At 38.5% G+C, this 21,610-nt stretch overlaps 1 long non-coding RNA gene across 1 annotated transcript in view; it reads left to right on the top strand.

The window, feature by feature from the left end:
* Positions 1 to 18,593, top strand: part of LOC128785691 (uncharacterized) — a 45,411-nt gene extending 26,818 nt beyond the window's left edge. The window contains exon 4 of the long non-coding RNA XR_008429992.1: positions 18,382 to 18,593. This is a non-coding gene — a long non-coding RNA (uncharacterized LOC128785691). The remainder of the gene's footprint in view (positions 1 to 18,381) is intronic.
* Positions 18,594 to 21,610: the final 3,017 nt, after the last annotated feature.

Below are 21,610 nucleotides of genomic sequence, written 5' to 3' on the forward strand. Positions count from 1 at the left end.
GAGGTAAACATTCATCAATTAATGAAGAACATTTCATTTAAATTGCCCAAGCAAAGCCTGTATAACCTATAACAGCACACTGACTTGAAAAGGGCAGATAGCTGTGTCTGGAAGGAAAGGTGTTTGTGCACGTGGAATTTGGAGGACCTGTTTATATGTGAAATGTTGCTTTCAGCGGAGAGGATTGTGAATAAGCAGGGACTGTATGTGTTACATCTGTTCACTGTCAGATTTAACAAAAAGCAATTACCTACCATAGTAACCGTGACAGAATTCAGAATGTATTCTGACATACAGACATAGATAAATACCTAAAAATAATGCTAAAGGTGTGTCTTCAGTCCTCAGTGTTCTTCTTGATTTTAAAGAAACACTAACCAATGCAAACAACAAAACCACAGCAATTCGTAATTACAGCTGAAAGTCTACCTTTGACCTTTTGCTGTAATACAGCTTTTTTTCCAAAACCTGGTTATGTATTAGAAGGCATGGAAGTGTCTTTATGGTATTTTCAGCTTAAATCTAAATGTTTAGCTTGAGCTCAACTTTAAATAACTAAATGAGTATAGAGTTTGGGATGATTATGTACTATCTCAAAGGAAGGAAGTCTCAAATTCAAGATCCCTTCAAAGTATCTTTATTTGCTCTTGTAGAGGAAAACCTTGCAACTTCTGTGGATGTGAGTGCAGAAATGAAAATGCAGCCAAATAATTCCAATAGGAAATATGAAATTTTAAGTCAATGCTGTTTGGCTCTGGGGAATCTCCTAGACAGAAGCTCAAATCCTGAGAAATTATGATGACCCTAGTGATCTGGAGTAAGAATTGTTACTTTAAAAAGTAATATGCTTCTTGGTAATACATACCCCAAAATCACAGGGGTTTTTTTAAACTTGTAAGGCTTCAGGTTTCAAAATGAAATTTGCCCATTTGTAGCAGAAACTGTTGAGAAAGATGCTATAGCTATATAGTATATTAGATATACTATAATATTGCTGCTACATGCATCCAAGTGGGTTTTATGGTGTATTAACCATCTCTTTTTTAGTGGTGTCTTGGATTCTTTTACACCTTACACAGTATACAGTGAGAATTTCCTAAGAAATGTTTTTTCTAACTTTTATTAAAATTGAGCCCAAAGGCTTCAAACATATAACACACCAAAGAATTACCTCTTGTCTTGCTTCTTCTGTTCCCCAGTTGTCAGTTTTGGAACAATTTCTTAAAATTGGACTTGGACTTATCTTCTCCATGTTGTTTTGATATCTATCCTCATGGTGCAGATGCTTCTCAGGAAACAAGTCTGGAATTCTCCATCAGTTTGAATGCCTGATGGTCAGAATAATCTAAATACTTGGTCTACTGCTTATCTTCAGCTGTTGGTTTATCACAATAATTATCCTGGGTCTCTAGCTTTCTCCTGACTGATACTTTGACATATGTTGCACTTCTGTTCTGTGGCATTTTCAGTGTTCTGTCTCTCCAGCTGGACTTGGGGTGCATAGTGGCACTAGTTCTCAGAGGTTGGTTCTGCATTTTACTGTAGTTGTTTGCTTGTCACCTTTGGCCTTCCCCTAAACACAAACTTCTGGAGCTAAGTGTGTGCTGAACTCCCTTAACCTCCTTTTTCCTTGGCGTGCCTGAGACCTTGCTACTTGCTGGGGGTTAAGCACGTGTGCCTTTCTTTGTAGGAGTGGAAATTGGCAGTGACATTTGGTAGGCTTGTGGTACTTAAGCTCCTGAAGAATCGGCAGCAAGAGGGCCAAGGAACAAACATAGTCCTTGTGACAAGAAAATTACTCAAATAGCAGAAAAATTATACAGGTAGAGATGGATTGTTAGAGATTTGCAGCTTGTGTGAAATAATATTTATAGTATAAAAGCAGGAGATGGAGATTGGGGAGCAGCTGGTAATGTTTGGACGAAATTCCTCTTATTATACATTTCTCTGTGTATTTTTACACAGACTGACTCTTCAAACACTAATCAGGGAGTAGCTTGATCATGGAATGATTTTTTTAAACTGATTAAACTAGCTGCTTCAGCATGTGCTTAATTCTTAAACATAGGGATTATCCCATTGGCATAACTGGGAGTGACCACAGTATTTGAGATCAGATCACCCTACAGCACTTGTTGTTCTAGGACAGCAGTGGCCCAGGAGTTATGCAGCATTATTAGTGTGCTGCTGAGCCCTGTCCTTCCAAATCTGAAGCTGAGCTTTAGTTGCAAATTCCCAAAGGGAAGGTAGCAATGCCCATGATTGCTGATTCCTACGGTATTGAATCAAGCGCAGCATTGGTGTGCTCTATAAATACCTGCATATGTATCTGTATATAACATCTTTGCGTGCAATCTCTCTGTGTAGAGTTTTTTTTCTAAAAACTCTTCAGAGGAAATAAGTCTTCCAATGATTTGAAGAGAACACAAATGACAGGCTCTTTCCTGTGCTTGGCTGAATCACATACAGTGTGCTTAATTAACAGGTGCACAGTGACAAGCTGCACTCAGCAGGCAGTGCTAGGTTGTGTTCAGACACTGAGTTTCAGAAACTGGACACTGAGTTTCTTCTATAGCATGGGATTTGAAAGGATCAGTGGGATACTGAGCATCTCTGTCTCTTTCATCTTGCAAATTCTTGCCCCTGTGTAAGCACTTTCTTTAACTTTGCAGTGTTTTTTTTTAGGGGGCAATGCAGACCTCATACCTGTTCTCTTCCTCCTTGTGCTGTCAACACAGCTGAAGTATTCAGATGGACCTGGAGTGTTTGTATTAGAGCTTTCTTCAAAAATGAGATCCAGCCCTGCTCTTGCCTTTTAATCTTGCTGGGCTGGGCTGGTGTTTGGTGACGCATTGGGCTAAGCTGACTGCAGCGAGTTAATAGAGAAGGCAAAAGGTGTCAAGCCCCTGCAGAATGGCTCAAGGACTTGCAATGCCTGACCTGTATCCCAGATGGTGAAAAAAAGATGATAAAGCTGCCTCACAGGAAATTGCAGAAATTTTTCCTTAAAAAGGTAAAGTGCATCTTTTTTGTTTGCTTGCTTGCTTTAGTCAGGTTGGTGACAAAGTTTGATAATTGCATTGTTTTTGTGCTGTCAGCTTTGTGATTTCTTTGTACTGAGATGCCTTGAACTGTTCTCTCAATGTAATGTTATTCTTGGCTTCAGGTCTGGGACACAATTAGTATCCATCAAAAGCAGGCTTCAGCAGCACACTGCAGGGGTTAGTTTGATTACAGATACAGTTTACAGGTTTTGTCACCCTGTTGTATTATGCTAGCTTTTAGCAGTGCTCCTTGACTCAGTGGCACTGTATATTCTGAATCTGCCAAGCAATTTAGTGCTAAGTTTTTGCAGTGCACAAGACAGAATGCTGCTCATTGACTGGTTTTCATTCAAAAAAGAGTTGCTATTAGAAGATATATGTATATATTATGTGTAGGCTGTATATTTTCATTCTTTTCAAATGTATTCACAGAATATATTTGAAAATAAATCACTAGAGATATGGATACCTTTAACAGAAAATGGTATACTTTCAGGTAAAACTCTATATAAAACTGAGTTTAAACTGGGTTTAAAACTATCCCTAGATCACATGTTTCTATAAAGCACTTTATCTAGCTCAGTATTGAATGCTGTGGTAATTAGCTGTCTGAAATACCATTCTTTAATTTTAATGTCTGCATTATCTAGATCTTGTGTTGGCAACATACAAGGATTTATCCTATAGGTTTTGAAAACATGCTAGGTTTTTCCCCTCCCCCTCCTTCTCATTTTGGCTACTTATGCCCAGGGTTTATTAGTGGTTGATTAGAAGTGCAGTCTCTTTATTCTGTAGAGCGTCTCAATTTTCATGCAGGGCATTTGCAGTTGTAGTCAATTAGAATTTGGTGTTTTCACCATGCTGTATAATTTAACTTATATGATATTTCATATTAATATCTGCAATATGGTTCTTCAAAATTAAATACTCAACTTGGTTGTATACTAATTAAAACAGTTTTAAAAGGCCACAAGAGAAGACAGTTGGATTTCAATGCAAGTTAGATCTGGCACATGGCTCACTGATTTTTGGCACATTGACAGATGCAGATGGTTGGTTGTACCTTTTTCTCTGGAATAAATTTTCAGTACTTAAATGTTGATTCACCGTTGTGCTGTTGAACTATCCTTTTAGGGTTTCTTACTCTGATTAAGAATTTTCCCATTTGCTAGTTTATAGATGGCATATCTGATCAAATGGCTGTAGTTTCACTGGTTTGTATTAACAATGGTGCATTTTTTGTTATACTCTTGAATATAGGACTGAAAGCACACAGTCAATTAAAGTGGATTTAAGTGCAAGAGAGAAGACTTATGCTGGATTTTATTTTAAAGTAGTTATTAGAAATTTAACTGAGCTACTAGTCTGAAGTAACAGAGTGGAGGTGGGTACAAACAAGTTGGTGATGAGTGTAAGTTAACGTGGTATTAACAGTAGGTTATTGATAGTCTCAGGAATCCTGTAGCAACTTGCTCTCTCAAAAGGATGTCTGTATGGTGCCACACAGCAGAAATAATGTATCATTCATGTACTCATTATTGTTGATGTTTCCTGGTATTTCTCTGGAGGTGGGTGGAGTATTTTAAACAACCTGGTTTTGTTTGTGATAGTGTGCAAAAGAAAATTGTGGAAAACATCTGTAACCCTTCCAAGAGTTATGTACAGGTTCAGTTTGGAGAGGCCTTTTTCTAGATGCTAAGAAAGGGAGGCACTGCAGAACAAGCGGCCAGATCTGCCCTAAATTATGTGTGCATACTTTGTGCTCAAGTGAGTGCATGAACTTATTATGACTGCATCAAGTTTCTGTCTTATGCTGTCATTTGAATCACAGGCATCAATAACCTATGTCACCCTAGAGTGCCTGAATATACCATAGCTAGTTAGTATAGAGAATTTTGTTTCCCTTATTCTTTAATGAGGTTGTAGAGTTGTGGTTAGAAAAAGTAATGTCCAATACTAGAAAGTGAATTTTTGTGTGGTGACTGGGAAAAACTTACGCATATTTTTTGAGGGGGAGTTGCTGTGATAAATACAGACTTCAGTTAATGATATCTCTACTTAATGTGGCCATTCTCACTGCAATATTTTTTTTAAACAAGTTTTGAGAAGAACCCATAGCTCCCTTCTTGTTTTTTGAATATAACATCTACCCGATGGCTAGCCTACATGAATGTTTAGATGGTAGTGCAATTAAGTAGCTAAAATAACATGCTTTTAATTTTACATATGAAAGACTGCCCCAAATTGACAAGTTTCTTAATATAAGTAGATCAGACCTAAGCACAGTCCTGTATTTTCTGGGAAAAAAGTATCTACTGAATAATGACATTGAATTTGATTATTGCAGTAAACATCTTCAGAGCTTACTATACTGAAGCAGCAATCAAACATCTTGGCAGAAATTACTCAGCTTGCTGTTTGTGTAGGCACCAGCAGCTCTTGGACAAGTGAATGAGTCTTCTTGAATACACAAGGGGGGGTTTCAGAGTTGCATCTTCAATAGCTGTGTTAAAAATATGACTTTGCCCTGGAGAGTGAATGAAAAAGGACATGTTTCAAAGCTCCCAAAATCCCACAGTGGTTCCTAAAAGAATTTTTTTCAGGATCTGAAAAGAATTTTCAGTTGTTAAGAAAACATTTAACAACTTTGTTGCCTACTGAACCTTGAAAGAACAGTTGTCCTTCCAAAGAAAGGGCAGCTGCTTGACATGTGAGAGTAAATTGTAAATTATACTTCCATGTAAACATACCTGTGCTGCTCAGTTTCTTCTGAAAGTTTTGTCTGAAACAATCATGTAAAGACAGAAAGGTGTTCCTCCTGTAGTACTTTAACATTGAATTAGTATGCTTTACAAAATTGTTATGCATAGAAAATACAGTATCACCTAAACTGTTTGATTTAAGGAGTTGATCTGAAAACAGTTTCTTGTAATAAACTATAATTCAGTAACTGAGCCAGCATGAAAATAAAAAGCTAGTGAAAAACATTTTGAACAGCGTTCTGACAGAAAAAAAAGTTTTTATTAAAAATGGGTAATTTAGAGTTTTGCTGTTTAAGAACAAGATGTAATGTCACCTAATAAGAGAGAAGCACTCAAGGAAAACAAATTAAGACTTCAGCTGATGCATTCTTTTACAGGGATCTGGTGCTGTAAATACTGATTGCATGATTTATGGAAATGCATATGTTCTTTGTAGCATTAAAAAGGAGGATCTTTAATTTTTTTTCAGCATTGTGAAAAACAATTTGGTAATGACTGCAGTATTGGCAGAATATTGCTCTGTTGTAGCTCATGATAAATGCTTCTGCCTTTTCCCCATTGCCACCAATAGAAGTTTCTGTCCTTAAGGAATATATGACTGAGTCACTGATGCAAAGGACAGCAGAATGAAAAGATACCGAGCACCAAAAGAATCTGACAGCACGGACCTGTTAAATGTCTCTCTGTACATTCTCACATGGAAGAATCATACACATGGGCAAGGTATTTTGTGAGTTTTGTTTCTGGTATTTGTTTGTGTTTTATGTAAAACAATATATTTCATACATGTCTATAAAATTAGCTGTTATGTGCATGCTTATCTGTTGTGTTCTCAAGGACCCAGTCAGTTCAAAGGAACTGCTGTATCTTGGTGATGATGGCCATCCAGCTTGGGTGGGGGGCTTGAACCCTTCTTAATGGAAGGATTTTCCAGGATTCTCCCCCATCCTGCATGGATGCCACCTGTAATATTCAGTGTCACAGTTCCTGTCCTCAGTGATGACACTGCTCAGTACAGGGTAAACTCTTGGCAATGTGGGGAAGTTCTAGTGGTGTTTAACTGACTCATCTATTATTGTGTGACTGTTGCAGGACCCAAGTGTTGAGGTAGTGAAATGTGCCTGATCTGGCAAATAGTCTGCTTCTGTCATGACTGGGACAATGTTCGAGAAAAAGGAGGAAGATAGTCCTTCCCAAGTATGTTGGGGAGCTGTTTCAAATGAGTGGGGTTTCTCTTATGCTTTGTTTTGTAAATAACTCACTAATGGGGGGGTGTGTGTGTAGGGGGTTTCTGGTATCTGGTCCAGTGAAGGTACAGAGGGGGGCAGCCTCCTTGGCTCGGGCTGCAAGGACCTAGGTGTTTGATTCATGAGGGCTTTGATTTGTGCATGAGGTTGGCACATCATGACCTCTGTTGATATTGTTTTGTCTTATGAGTACATGCAAATGAACCTTCATTTTACTGCTGTTAGGACCTAGACAGCCAGGCAAAATTACTTCTGGCAGTTGTAGGGATGCTTTTGAAGCCAGGTATGGGAAAGGACTCTTTTTGTCACACTCAGCTTACAATGCCTCAGACTGTTAAGCTGCCAAGAGCTGTTGTAGTCTGGGGCCAGCAAGGCTGCTGGGTGGTTTTTGGGGATGGCTGTTGTTCCTGAGTATGAAATTCTGAGGCTAGTCAAGCCAGGCATCTTCCCCCACGTGGTAAAGGGAAGAGAACAGTTTGGAGCTGGGACACCAGGTCAGGGGCAGAGTAGAGAAGCAGCCTTGGGTTGTTGGTGGAGGACTTGAGGGATGGGACATGTTAGAGTGCTCCATTTGTCACTTGTGCAAATATGAAGCAAACTGCTGCCTTCTGATCCCTATCCTGCATTTTGTAGGAACATGTGTCTAGCTGTGTCTGGGAACGTGCTATAGGCAGGACTGGGCAGGAGGGAAGATTGTTTTGCCCCATACACTGGCCTGTTCTCTAGGCAGCTGCATGCCTTGACTACACCTAGAGCTGACACCAGTGCTGTATTGTCGTCCAGATATAAAATGGTGTTAAGGAATAACTGTAATCTTTTGAACATGCAATATTAGCTGTAAGTTCGTTGATGTTTTTATGAGGAACCTTGCTGAAAGTTGTGCTCTAGAAAATATGTAATTATTTAAAATTATCTAGGTCCTCGATTCCCAGAACTGGTAATGGATAGGCATGATCACTTTGAGTAAGAAATCACAGTATACAGAGAAACCACTGTCAAACTAACTCTTGAAGCATCTGTTTTAAGAGGAGAGGAAAGAAGGAACAACTGGATGTTATTTTTGGTTGGGCTTTAAAAAGAAAAGTTGCAAGCAGGAGCAGTTTGGATCTCTTACTCTTGGCATGAGACATTAATGGTCAATTAAAAAGACTTGCCTACTTCACCATCATAATACAAGTCTTGGACTTGTCTGTGTGGCACTGGTGGGAATTAAGGCTCTGTGAGTTTTTTGGTTCATGTGTTTTTGTAGCACTGAGTGGCAGAAAATGCAACTGTGTTTTGTTGGTGGTTTATTTTGAAAAGTTGCAGTAGAAGTTTTCTGAAGTGTACAAGTCTCCTAAACTTCACAAGACCCTAACAAGACAAGTATGCTTTTGAATGTGTAGTTCTTATGGCTGAAGTACTTGTTCAGTTCTTGGTGTCAACAAAGAATGAAGCAGGCTGTTCACAAAAGAAGAGGAAATTTCTATTCAAGCCAAGGTAAAGAGTTTTATAAGGAAAGCAATAATTTTCTGCATTTAGCCTGGCTACATTGTGTATTATAATGCATATAGCATACCTACATGGAACTAATATAAAGACAAATGATGTGTTAATATGGCCTTCAGTCATGTATAAGCACTACACCTGTTTTTGCATGTTTCAACCAAAATGCTGTATCTTTATAGAAAAGGAATATTAAGGTTGAATATAAAAGATTCCTAAATTTAAATAGTTTGATCACTTTTGAAATGACAATGGGAGCTCATCTTTATCCTTCTATTCTGTCTTTTCCTCATGGAACAGGACCTGTACATATTTCTGCCCTTTGTACTCATCTCAGTGATCCAAAGGAGTATTTTATTTGAGGGAAGTGAGGAATGGTTTGTTTTTGTCCTAAGCAACACCTTAGTCTCAGAAATAGCTGAACTAGTTAAGCTTGAAAGTTTGCAAAAGAATTGAGCCCGAGGCAATCTTCTGGCATCAAAAACTTCAGTCTAAATAGACTTGAGTTGGTAGAAATGGAAGCAGCTAAAGCATAATTCTTTGATAGAGATGCATCAGTAAATTCAAGAGGAGGTGGTGCTTGTGGAGGTGTTCTGGGAGCCACAACAGCAAGGGAGAATGCAATCCAGCTCTTGAGCACTGTCTTCACTCTTTCCTCCTACCCCAAGCTGCATGTCTTGAACAATGCTGTGCCCAAGTCTTTGAGCTCAGCTTAGAAACATCTACTTACACATACCACTAATATGCCAGTGAGACAGCTCCTGCTGTCCATGGCTTATGTAACTGAATTGAAAAAGAATTGAGAATTCATTTGAGTTGAGAATTCATTCAGTTGAGAATTCATTTGTGATGAATGTGCATCTGTGCAACCTGGGTGGAGTTGTGTTGGTATGTCACTTGCTACACGTGATATAGCAATTATTTCAGGGCCTAGAAACAATAGGGGACACAGAAAAGAATAGCACGTGGACAAGAAACTTTTTATTCTTGGACTTGATGTGGAGGAAAAATAGGTTGCTTTTTAAACTGGCACATTGGCCCTAAAGAGGGGTTTGGATGGAATAGCAGTAGGTATGTTCAACAGATTGATAAATATGAAAAACTCTCTAGATTTCTGATATGAATCAAGGAAGTAAAATATTAGCTGTACTTTCCAAGTCCAAAGGCTGGATGGGGCTGATCCATGGTTCTTTAATGATCATTCCCTGCAGGCTTTAGTCTTCCTCCTCTTAAAAAACAAACAAAAAAACCAAACAGTGAAACAAAAAAAGAAAAAAAACACAAAACCAATCCTAAAATATAACAGCGATACAGGAGGACCTGTGGAAATGCCAGCAAATTTCCATCTCCTAGATGTACCTGTTGATGTATAAAATTGCTTATGTAGAACTTAACACTCTCTTAATGCTTCAATAAGCTTGTGATCTAGTGAGACAGACCTTGGCAGTGCTTTGAGAAATGTATTCTTTTGGTCAGGGGAAAAGCCTAGAGATGCTAAACACTACCAGGTGATCTCTGCATTCAACCTGCCACAGCTGCTTCGTGTTCCTTGCTTGCAGCACGGCTTGGGCTGTGTTGCCAGCCTGGTTCTTGCCTTGCTGTGTTCCACTGGGCACCTCTCCTGGCTGTGACACACCATGGCCTCCCCTGGGAGTGCTGGGAGAGATTCTGGGGAGGGCAGGACCTCGATGCATGCGGGTGTGGGAGTGCTTCTGCCTCCCTGGCTGAGGATGAAGGGCTGCTTCATCTGTCTCCTGAAGTTTACATTTCACCAACAGATTCTCATTTTGGTAGGACTGGGAAGGCTGTAGAAAAGGGTCTGACTGGGGCTCCAAGGTGGGAGGAAGCACTGATGGGCTGAAGAACAGAATGAGAGTTGTGACACTGACCTTTGTAAAATTGATGTGAATTTCCTGGCTATTGCTAGCCTAATAGGTCTTTTAAGTATGTCTTGTAATTTAACTTGTTTAAAGAATTGGTAGGTAGAGACACTACTTGAAACACTACTGTAAGATTAAATGCAAGAAAATCAACAAAAACAATTATGTGTAGTGTCACATACTTACATACACTAAACTTAGCCTCACATAGATGTGTATCAGAATAATATGATATGTTTCCCCTCAAATCCTTCCTGCACAACAGTGACATTCTTCCCTGGAGCACAGAATTGTAGTAATATCCTTGAAGACTATTGTCTAGAATTACTGCCTGAGGGCTTGCTGCTGAGTGTGCAGAAAATGTACAACTTCTCATAAATGAAGCTTTCTGGTATTGTGCAGATTTTTCCTCTGTACAGCAATTTCTTGAGATCTGCAGTCAAAAGTTAAAGTTTGGGTGGAAGTGTACAGTATATCACAGCTTCCTCTCCCCTTGTTTTCTTACCCATTTCACTCTCCTTTATCAATATACTTCTCTTTGTGCAGCATCTCTTAAAGAGATTGTGTGACCAATTCACTGTTAATTCAGGAAAGTTTTCTCTGAAATACCTTTTCCTTTTGGCTGGAGGCAAGCACAGGTGCTTTAAGCTCCAGGTTTTCCCACTGGGATTTGGGAAATACCTCAGGGCTTCAAATATGTCCCTGTACCCTGTGTGTTTGGGCAAATGCTAGAGCAGTGTAATCCCTTTAAATAACATTTCTTCTGAGTTTCAGAAAGAAGCTCCCTGTGTGATGACTCCAGGTTTCACTCTGCTGTCTGCTGCCCACCCCCAGGGGCACTGACTAGTTAACTTTTACTGCAAAGATCTACTCAAAGATAGACGTGTATTTGTTTTTTAAAGTGAAATCAATACTGTTTTTACTGCTATGAATATGCTTTGCATCTCAAGTAAGAGAAATGTGCAAGAGATGAGGAGTTGGCAGTCTGAAAAGTGCTACTGCCTTACTGTCTGCTCAGCCACCCAGTAGGATGAAATACCTCGGAGTCTGTCGTGGGCTGTAATTGCCTTCTGGAAGGCTTTTCCACATACCTGTGTGTAATATCAGATGAAAGCACAGATTTTAGGAAAGTATTGCGTAAGAACTGTTCTTCTCCCCAGTATATTTGATTTTGGTGTGTTAGAAAAATGGGAAAAGTTGATTTCTTGGTGCACATGCTGTGGTGCCATTGTTAAGTGCACCAGTACTGTAGTCACTGGGTGTGTCTCTGGAAAAGAGCTGACATACTTTTATATTAAGCTGAATTTCTCCATAACTTTCATTATTTTTCGAAGGTTTTTATGAGTAGATATATATGGCTTTCTGTGAAGAAAAGCCTTCTTTGGTTTGTTCCTGTTAATGACTCTTGATTGTGGTTACACTCAGGTCAGTTACTGTAGCTTGTTGCAGAAGATTGAGACCCAGTTCATGGCAGGAATGCTGAACAGAATTCAGCATAGCTGGTGTCTTTTGCCTGCAGTGTGTTGGGCCTCTCATAGCACTTTTAAAATAGCCCTATGCCATAAAGGGCTGTTCCCCTCTGTAGCTTCCATGGATACCAAGGCCAGAGCAATCCTTATGCTTTTAAGCCCTGCTCTTCTGTAGCTTGGCTGAGCGCTGTATATGCCCTAACTTCTGATGTACCCCTAAATTCTCCTGTTGCTGAGTAGTCCTATGCTGCCCACTTCCAAAACATTTCCCTGAGAATTCATGAGAACTTGTGATGAAAAGGCATTTGAAAGGGAACACAGTGAAACAGCAGAACTTGACATCAGGACATGCACAGGTCTGGTGTTCAAGAACCTGACTCTGGAGTAATCATCTTATTCAGTGGGGCTTCTGTGTTTGCCATGAAAATATGGCATGGGAGTGGAACTTGTCTGCAAAGAATAGCTCAGCAGCTTTTCTGGGGACAGAAAGTCAGTATGAAGTAATTGATGTACTTTTCTCCCTCTTATTTTGCACCTTTTTTTTCTGTAGCCTGTTATCTGAGCTTAATGTGTATGCTGCATTTTTATCGCCTTTCAGAACAGCAAAATGTATTATGGCTTGGAAACTCTCAGTAGAGAAGTTATGTTCAAATGAGAAATCTAGAGCCCTGGAGGAGAAGTCTGAGGCAGAAAGTAATGTTTGTGTGAAAGATACTTGAAATAGAGAAACTCTTCTCCAAAGCTGTAACTTTTAAGGAATTAGAGATTTTTTGATTCAGGGGGAGAGCACATTTCTGCATAAATTCTGGCAGCACTGTTCAGTGTTGGCATTAGTCAGTTCTTATTTTCTGCACAGGTTGCATGCTAGATTCTTTGTTTTAACTAGGCCTAGTGATGATAAATATCAGTTTCTTGTTCTGAAAATCAGAGCATTCCCCCAAATGACTTTATGATCAATGGTTCCAAACAGGTACTCTTCCCTGCATGGAAATTAGTCTGTCAGGGAATGCACCTGTAAGCCCTTTGTGCTCTGTTGTCATTCAAGTTATTTACCCTTTGTTAACCTGCAAAGTTCATAGTGTGTTTTAAAGAAGAGAAGGAATTAGCAGCTTCAGAAACAATTAATGATTACCTTGTGTGAGCAAATTGTTTTCTTTGCAGAACTACAGTTTCCTTTGCAGGTATCTTCAGAAGCAGTAATGTGGTTTTTATTGGTTTTTTTTTTTTTTAATCCTCTTTAATTTATTGCTCTATTTCTTTTCTGACTTTTTAACATAATTTTTTCAAAGCTTTGGTCTATAATATTTCACATGTTTCTTTATCTTGATCTTTTTTAGCAAATATTCTTCAGCTTTAGAAAGCAATGAACTTCTAATAGCATAGTTCAGTGAAGTGAATCTACATTAATGCCGGGTCAGTATAAATGTTCTCAGTTGTCTTTGAGCCCTTTTATTTGCTCTTCCTTCTCTGATAACTTTATTTTTCACTTCATGATTACAGTATCTGTGCTAATCCAATGGTGGTTGTAAATTATGAATTTTATCACAGGATATCTTCAGAGCCACAATATTCCACTTGTCACTGGCTATGACTTAACAACCCAGATCCTTTTCTGTTCCTTTTGTTGGCATGCCAGGAAGTCCTTCAGGAGTTTGTTGGTACTTGATGCAGCATATGTGACCACTCCAATACTGTACCCTTCGTTTGTTGCACCTGAGTAGACTTTTCAAGCTACAAAACTATGCTAATGGAGGCTTCAACTTTTTCTTTCTATTCTTCATGATAGCACTTCTTTAGTTATCTCCTTGATTATACCTGGTCCTATACATCCATTAGAAAGGAACCAGAATTTGTACCTTGATCTATGCTGATATTTACTGGACTTGTTGAATAAAATGGGGCAGAATGGGGAGGGGAGAAAAGTAACCTCAACTGCTGCATGATGTTCAAGCATGATCATTTTGCACACCTGCACTTAAAATTTAAGCATTCATAGAACTAGATGTAAACTAAATAGTGTATGGAGGAAAACAATGTCAACATACAGAAATTCAAAAATTGATCCTGAAGGCATTTTTTAATCTATTATATGCAAAACCATTTAAACACTACTTGTACTTGTGGTGCAGCTGGATGGCTACTTGTACAAAATTGCTCATCTAGTACAACTCCTGTTGAAATTTTTAATAGCAAATGTATCTGGTCATGACAGTTTGCAGCGTTCCTGAAGGCTCAGGGCCTTAAATACCATTGGTGCCTTTGGACTCACTCAGAAACTTTGAAATGTGCAAACAGTAGAGTAATTGCTGGTCTTCTAATAAAGCAATATTAAGTTGACCTTTTATTTTTTTGTATGCTTTTAAAAATATTATTTGTGAAAACCTAAAAGAGAGGAAAGAATCACAAGCTGCAAGTGAGTCATTGCTAGCTTTGTTCTGTTATATTTTGGTTTAATGTTTTTGCATCCTGGGGCACAATCTCCTTAACTTTTAGCTAGTGGTGGTTGTGCTTTTATGAAATGATACTTATGGACAAAACTGTTAAAGAATAGTTCTTTTTGTTTTGGAGCATTCCCCTTCTCAAGTTACTTTTTCAGGTATTTTCCCTGGCTAAAATTTGGGATTTCAATGCCAGCAGCATCCTCCAACGTGTTCAGTGTCAGGTTCTCTGAATGGTTTAGATTCAGTTTGCATGTGTTGTGGTTGCTGAAGAGTTACTCTTCTGATGTGCAGCAAACACAGATTTTTGTAGGATTCTTGTTTTGCCAAAATTTTCCTATCTATCTAAGTCCAAGCAATTTTCTTCTGCAATCATTCAGTACTGAAGCCTTCCTACAAAGACAGGTAAATCTTGACTCCTTTTTGCTTGAGACATGGACTCTTTTGGAAAACTTGTTTCTCTGACTTTAAGAAAAAACATAATTCCCAGAATGAATCTAAGGCACCTCAAGCTACCAATGTTTTCATTTATTTCTTAAGGAAAGCTAGTGGCTGAGCATGGAGATTTTTGTGTCAGATCTGTTGTACCTTCTCCTTGGATTACACCCAAGGGATGCTGTTCTGAAAGATGGAACTCCCCTTTCTGCACCTAAATGAGGCTTTAGCTTCTTCCTTTATGGAATATTCAAGTTGTTTCTTGTCCTCTGGCATAATCCCTGAATTCTTTGCATTGATTTCCCATTTGTTTTGTCTGTATCCAGGATTCAGTACTGTTGCTAACAGCAAAGCACACATGCTGTGCACCTTCTGCTGCAAGCACAAGTCATCCTTCCTGATATTAGCTCTTTCAATATTCTGAATGCCATTCAGGCCAAGTTGATTTTTCTTACTCTTTTGCCAGTGTGATCTGCCTTTGCCTTTTTGCTTTAAGGTGGTCTTCCAGTTAATTAATGCATCCCCTTGAACATGAGTATCAAGTGTCTGCAACAAATATAATCCATATATATTTTTACACGGGCAGAGGCATTTTTTCCTTGCCATACTGGGAGCAGCAGCACTGAAGTGTTTCACCTTCTTTGTAGTTTTCCAGAGTGATGCAGTGTCGTCTTTCAGCAGTCATTGTTGACCTTCAGAAATTATGTTTAAAAGGGTGAAATATGCACGTGTTCAGTTTTCAAACTCTCAGGAAGTAAAAGGCAGCAATCTTGGCAGAAATCTCTTCTCAATGACTTCTGGTGCTGCTATATAAAGGAAGGTATGAGTCATGCAATGAAGGTAGGTTCCTGTGCATTTCCATGCAGGCATAACTTTGTTTTTTTCTCACCTGTCTTAAGCTTGATGCAGGCTACTCAACTGGGTGAATCTTAGAGGGAATATGAGCATATATACAGTGTTTTCTAGAGAGTAGTAAATCTACACTGTGTTTGTGTAGGTATAGAGGTAACTTACCTATTTCTTACTAGCAGTTGTGTCAGCTCAGCACTGCCTAATTTAACCTAAAAAGTCTGAGCTGTATCTTCATTTACAGCTCCCTGATGGGTATTAGCTGCATTCAATCTCTAACTGGTCTCCTGCACCAAGCAGAGTAATATTCTATCAAAACCAGTAAAAATTATTGACATTGCATTTGGAACTTTGCATATAAACTAGGATTTAGTATTTTCTAACTTTTTCTATCTTTTTTTGGTACTGTATGCTGTATTTGCAAGACTGTACTAGTTTCCAAAAGACAGTGGTAGAAGTAAGGAATGATGTGAGATCAACATTAGCTCTCCAGTGACGCTCTGTACAGAAGTTGTGAGGTTGGTTTTTGGCACAAGCTCCCACAGTAGGTACCTTGGGAAGACCTGTCAGACAAACAGTCCCTAGAGGGCAAAGCTGGGGTGGATTGTGTGAAAGAAATGTAAGATTGTTATTTTACTAGCTCAAATCCAAGACTCACCATTTCTGAATTGAATCGTGAAGACAGTTAACTAAGATTTGAAGCACAGACCATATATTTAGTTTAATGTGAATTTCTCTCCCCCTTTTAATAAATTTGGGGGTTAATTACAATGCTTCAGCCTTTGACTAGAGTGAAGTCAGTGCACCATGACATGCCCTTAAATGAAAAATAGCTTTCTGGCCAAGTGGAAATGGAATTATTTTCCAAAGGAGATTATTTCCCATCAGTTCTGCCTACAGGCTCGTGAAAGTGGTGCCATTCCCAAAGCAAGTAGTGAAGCCTTTTTCAAAGTAGGAATCAGATCATGTTCAAAGTCTGTGGGCTGGGGAGCTCAATAAGATGAGGAGTTGGAAGTTTACAAGTGTGTTTTTTCCTTTTTTTTTATAATAATATTGAAATCAGGGATGTTTATTTAATCTTTAAAATATAAAGGGAAATAGGCAGAGTTGAAGGAAAAGCAAATCTTAGTATGTCTTTAATAGCCATCTAATAAGACAGTAAGCCTTAAAATGGATTGGCAGTGCTTTACTGTATTACAATACTAGTATCCAACAGATGTATAAAGTTATCAGTGAACTACAATACATGTCTTTAGCTTGAACTGTAGTTAGCTTTCTCTTCTTTTACCATAAAGTTTTATGTTGCAATTTCCTGCTTTTTCAGATCTTGGGATTCAGGTATTCCTCAGCTCTGCTTTCAGAGAAGTAAACTAGCAGGAGCCCATACAATTATACAACATGATTTTTCCTACCCCATTTTCTGACTGTTGTAATTAAGTAACAAAGTAAATGTGGATGGGCTTCACTGTGGCTTTTTACTTACATTATATATATTTTTTTTTTTTTTTAGAATTTGGACTTGCCTTGTCTGTTTTTTCTGTGCTAGATTATTTATTTCCCTCTCCATTATGCTGCACGTGTGAAAAACTGCCACACAAAACCCTTACAGATGTCTTAGTGTCTTTCCTAAATAAAAGTTTCTCTATTGCTCTTACTCCATTGCTTGATGTTGTTTGAAATTAAGTTCTGCAAGCCAGGTGATAGACTTGCATAAAAAAATCTTGTGTTTTAAAGTTTTCTCATCCCAAATTGGTTTAAAATTCTGTTTTATGTCCTCTGTATTATAGATATAGCAATATATTTTTATATCTATATAGGTAGATATAGATATACACAACCAAAATGGGAAATGAATCTAGATATTCAAAACAAAGATTTTGCATGAGGTTATTCATTTGAGGGAGCTCTTAGGCATCAGCTGCAAGGTTTGGTACTGTATTACCATGGAAGGCTGATGCAGCAAGCAAATAGTTCTGCTTCTTTATGACTGGATGTTTATAGGGTCTTGTTCCCTTTTATTCTCCCTTCACTTTCTCCCTTCTTATTATTCATATTGTTTTTCTCCTTCCTCAAGGGTAAAATAAAGCCCTTTTTGAAAAAAAAACTCAAAAAATAGTCTTCCTAGCTGCTTGTTCAAATATAAGCACTCTAAGTCTGGAAAATAAAGGTACATTTACATATGTCATGAAGTGACCAAGGCAACTGCTATAGATCCTGGCATTTCCTTAAGCATTTTATTCAAAAAGAAAATGAATGCATATTTAAACTTCATCTCAAGAGGATTATTTCTGGAGTCTTTAGCAGAATATGTTGTTGAATTCTGAAAATCAAGACGGTCTTGCAGCCATGTGTGCCCTTTTTCTTTTGTTGCCTTCTCCTCAAAGAGCCTTAACATGGGAAGGCATCCACTATATCTCATTTCAGACTCTGGTGGTAGACAAAGTCATCTTAATACAAGACTAAACTATTGTAAGCAGAAAGAAACCTGACTAAAAAGTCTAAAAATAATTTTTTGGCACATCTTGCTTAGGGAATAGCAAGTTGCTTTTGTTTAACAGAAAACAATTGAAGGTACAGGGCCGTGTAGGGTAAAATGAGTTATTCATGAAGACATTAAAAAATACAAGTGCATATCAGTTTGAAGAGCTGTGAAATGCCATGGCCTTGTGTACCTGTTGTACTTTGTATGTATTCATAAGCTATACTGTGAGTATGTTTATTGTATGCTGAAGATTCAGCCTCTAGTATTGATTTGCCTGAATTATCTTGCAGGATGGATTTGTAAACATCTTCGTTTATCTGGGAAAGAACTAACAGCTCAGGTGCACTGCAGGGATCACAGGTAGTATGAAAACAACTTTCCTTCCGTAGATGAACATATGTAGCAGTGGTGGAGGGGGACAATAGAACAAACAACACACCCTCTTCTCCTTGCAAATATCCAATGAAACAAAAACAACAAAAAATTACAAACAAAAAACCCAAACACCCTCCACCCCAAACCAAAACAATAAATAATAAAAAACAAACAAAAAAAAAAAAACCAATAAAACCTCAAAGCCAAAAAAATCACATAGTGAACTTTGGAAGCCACTTTATTTTACCTGGAAGTCAAATGATTTTCTCGTGTCTCAGATTGCGTCAGAAGGTATCATTTCAATATTTCATCTTTTGGGGTAATAATAAGATTGCATTATTCATTGAATGACACAAAACATCTGTGAAATATCTGAAGATAGGTGTAAAAGACCTTATTAATTAAAAATAAATTACAGAAGAAAGAGTGATAAACCTAACCAAGATGTTTTTTCTGTTTTGGTCTTGGCCTTTCTATTTGATGTTGGAAGAAAAGGTTTAACTCAGCTTCAATGCTTTCTGGTTTATCACATTTAGCTTTGTCAAAGAGTTTTTTAAAATAACATTTTCCTACTAAAAGCTGCAGCTGTGCTCTCACTCTTAGTGTCAGACTGTAGCGAGAAAAACAAATTGAAGTGCAGAAAACAATCTGCTTGGTTCAGAGAGTCCTTCAGATGGTTGTGCAGTTCTATTTGCCCACTTAAGTGAGTCCAGGCTAACAAAACCTATGATTTTCCCTAGCTCAGAAGCAGACTACTTACTGTCAATGTCCTACTATTAAATGCTTCTGAGGAGGCAAACAGTCAGCTGTTGCAGGTGATAAAGTTGGTTAGCCAAGCCTGGTGTGTGTGTCTCAATCCTCATGTATTAATGTTCCACTAAAAACCAGATGACAATTACTGGTCTGCAGCTGATGTTTGTCAAGTCTGTGTTGAAAATGTTGCAGTTTAATCTTGGCAAGTAACAGTATGGGCACAAACAAAAAATGGATATTCCATCAGAATATGTGGAAAAACTTAACTGTGATGGTGACAGAACATTGGAACAGGCTTCCCAGAGAGGTTGTGGTCTCTTCTCTGGAAAGAGTCAAAACCCAGCTGGATGCCATACTCTGTAACCTGCTCTGGGTGAACCTGCTTTAGCAGAGGGGTTGGAAGAGATGGTCTCCAGAGATCCCTTCCAACCCCCAACCATTCTGTGATTTTGTAATATAGGACAGAGAGGTTAAGGCAAGGGAAACCAAACCTACATTATTAAGGCTATGTAGTTACTTAATGTAAAAGAAAGTAAAGAGGTTAGGACTCTTTTAGTACTTTTTTCTCCTCCTGCCTGAGAAGTTTATTCCTTAATCAACTAACACTGGTCTATATTGATAGACATAGGAAAAAAAGTCCAGCTATATTAGCTATTAAAACTCCATCATTTCCAGATTTTCAGTCTGCTACATACACAAATTTGTAAAGAATAATTATAAAGTGAAGTCTTATTATTTCATGCTCAGAATTCAAAATATGAAGTTTTCTTTTAATATTGGTCAAAATTTTGCTTGATCATGATGATAGGAAAATAAAATTTGAAAATATGTCAGGAAGCTGTTGAACATTGGTGTTTTCAGATAATTTTTCTTGCAGTAGAATATAGATTCAGTGTTGTAATAAAAGCTCAGCTTATAGCTAGCATGGAGAAAGTTAGGAAGTAAATATACAGTCATAGTCCCTGATGAAAACTTTACCCAGGCTCCCTTTATGACTTGGCAGCAGCAGCCTGTCACAAGCATTTTACCAGCTCTCTCCTGTTAGACTCCAGCATTCTGGTTTCACCTTCTGATCAAGGTAGATGGGGTTCTTGGGTCTGAAGCAGCATGCTGTTTCTGGTATGCTAGGGGAAGAGTAATCTCTTGTTAATTTTCATGTTAACATCTGATCCAACTGCCTATTCAATATCAGCAGTAATGAGGAGTAGTTGCTTGTTATGCTGTGTGTGTGCGTGTATGGGAATATCAAAGCTGCTCTCTGGTTTGGTGCTGATCTTTAGGAGTGAAGTTAAAAGAGCATAAAAGATGTTCCCCTCAAATAGCTCCAAAGTAACAGGGCTGCATCAGCAACCAGTCTCGTGGACAGAAAAGGTGTGAAATGCAAACAGTCTGCTGAATAAACAGTGCCCAAGTCCTGGTTTTGTCCAGTGTTTCCATGGCAGCATGGCACCATGGCCTGATGCAGCTGAGCAAAATGGACTCCTCAAACCTGGCTAATGACTCTTTCATGCTTGCCAGGGAGTAGAAGGAGAGGCCTCCCCTTTTGGGCTTGTTGGCAGCAGTGCTTCTCACAGAAACAGCTTCAGCTTACAGAAATTAGTTTATGGGCTCTTAGGAGGAGGAAGAGAAGACAGTGAAAACAAGGCAGAAGAGCCATCAGAGACACAGGTGGCTTACACTAAATATCCATTCAACAAGACATAAAAGTGGGAACAAAAGGTGCAAAGGAAAGATGTCAGCAACAGACTTCGGAGGACTGAGCTGGGAAAAGAAGGCATGGTGACTTGAGCAGGGATGGATGTCTGTTTTGGGGAAAATGAAAAGAAAGGTAGGAGGGAGTATCTGTAAGCTGTTGTGAGTGTTGGGCTGAGGTTGTGGCCATTTTTGTAACCTCCTGGGAGCTCTCCTTTGTCAGGGACATGGCAGGCAGGATGTGAATGGAGAAGGGGAGCCAATGCTTTTGCTTGCTATTGCTTTACAAGCTCCCAACCCATGTCACTGTACAAGGATCTATATAAGTATATGTTTAATTAAGAACTTGGGTTTGGAATCCTACAAGCCGATTTGAGAACCAGTATTTACAGATAAGCGACTTTAATTTTCCTCTTATGTTCTCAATGAACAGCATATAAAAGCAGAAAGGAAAAAACATGCTCTGTTCTGTAACTCCAAGTAATGTTATAGATGTGGGAAGAATGCTTGTAATGAAATTTCTAGGCTTCAAAGTGCTGTTAGACTGAGACTAACAAAATTAGAAATAGCTCATAATTTTGGTAAGAAGTATATTTGGTGTTATTTTTGTAACTTAATGTGTGATAAGATAAAACAACCAAGTCTGCCTGTTTGAGAAGACTCTTCAAATAAAGCAGATTTTGACCTTTCATTACTAGT

The sequence above is a fragment of the Vidua chalybeata genome, chromosome 3, assembly GCF_026979565.1.
Source record: "Vidua chalybeata isolate OUT-0048 chromosome 3, bVidCha1 merged haplotype, whole genome shotgun sequence".
NCBI lineage: Eukaryota > Metazoa > Chordata > Aves > Passeriformes > Viduidae > Vidua > Vidua chalybeata.